Raw genomic sequence first — 1,666 nt, forward strand, 5'->3', positions numbered from 1 at the left:
CGTTTACACAGCACTTCAATTTGACTTTATTTTTGTAGGCGTATTTAATGTACTAGGCGCAAATTGTGGAATTAAAAAAAAAAAAAACAATTTCATAAAAACATTTTCAACTAATTACTTTATCGATTATTTCGTAAAGTAACTATAAAATACAATTGAACACAGAGTAAAAATGAATTTTATTTTATTTGTAAACTTGCCTAGTTAGAAATTAAAGTTGACCGGACCATAACGCATTCACAATATCCATGTCTACATCATTTGGTTTAATCCCGTAATTTATAATTTTGTTTTTTAATAAAAATTTTCTAAATAAATAAAAAGTGCTCTCCAAAAACCGAGGGCGCGAGTGAAAGGTTATTTTGTAAAATGACACAACAGCTTAATAAATAAAGGTATCTAAGATAAACCTCTTTTGGAGAATTATTTTATTCTCCCCTGGTTACTTTTTTAAAAGCTTTTAACAATTGGAATAACACGAATTATATCTCTTACCTCGAGACCCTAGACAGAAATTAATGAATTATTCTTGTAAACTACCAAACGGTCGAGTAAATAATTAAGGCTTACTTAATTGATCCAAACACGAACACATCAGTTATTTTTTGAGATGCGAGACTAATTTCTAATCCTAACTTTTCTTAACGCTGCCTTTTGGGAGAATAGTTAACTAAGAACATCAATTTGTTGTAGTTCGACTCACAGACTCGCCTTACTGAGTAAGCTATTCCGCTATCGATGTAGTTCGCAAGCACTCAACCCCCCTATCATGTCAAATCGCGGCAAAGCAGGCAAAGTCTCGCTCTAACCGCACCGGACTCCAATTCCCCTTCAGACGTATCCACAGCCTTCTGAGGAGAGGCAACTACGCCGAGAGGGTGAGAGCAAGTGCCCCCGTCTACCTGGCCGTGTTCATGGAGCACCTGGCCGCTGAGGTGCTTGAGCTGGACAACAACGCCGCCAGCGACAGCAAGAAGACAAGGATAATCCTCCGCCATCTGCGTTGGCCATCCGAAACGGCGAAGAGCTCAACAAGCTGCTCCCCGGCGTGACCATTGCTCAGGAACCCTCCTGTTGTGGCCAACATCCAGGATGTTCTAAAGTTCTCAAGTCCACGACCACGACCATCAGGCCATACCATCCACCTGACTTGTTTCATCCTTACACACAAAATAGGCTCCAGACGGTTGGGAGCAGTTGAGACTCTTGTGCAGTATCATATTTAAAAAATACTCTGTTACGTGAAGTAATAATAAAAAAATATACCAATTATTTGGTTAGAAGAAGTTAGTGTCTTATTTTAACTTATAAAATTAATTGTTTAAAATCTGTTTGGTAGATAAATAATTGTATAAAACGTCCCGTTTAAAAAAAAAAATCAATAAATAGTACACAAATTTTGTTAGTAACCATACCAATATTTTTTTCTCAAAATTGGTTAAAACTTAATATTTAATAGCATAAAAAGTTTTCACTTTTAATAATGCTTTACTAAATTCGCATGTCCCTTCAAAGCATCCAAAGTTAAATTTTCCCGGATAATCTGATTTCATGATAGCGATAGTTTGTGGATTATTAATTTTAATAATCATATTAAATTAATATTGTTGAGCATGTTTCTATCATAAATTCCAGGAACAAAATAGATATTCCAGGAACAGAAATC

The 1,666-nt window shown here is 35.5% G+C and overlaps 1 pseudogene; it reads left to right on the plus strand.

The window, feature by feature from the left end:
* Positions 1–769: 769 nt before the first annotated feature.
* Positions 770–1,201, plus strand: LOC149422691 (histone H2A-like; annotated as a pseudogene).
* The last annotated feature ends 465 nt before the right edge of the window (positions 1,202–1,666 follow it).

The sequence above is a fragment of the Hesperophylax consimilis genome, chromosome 7 (genome assembly GCF_061612785.1).
Source record: "Hesperophylax consimilis isolate HC1 chromosome 7, BYU_Hcon_1.0, whole genome shotgun sequence".
In the NCBI taxonomy this organism is placed as follows: Eukaryota; Metazoa; Arthropoda; class Insecta; order Trichoptera; family Limnephilidae; genus Hesperophylax; species Hesperophylax consimilis.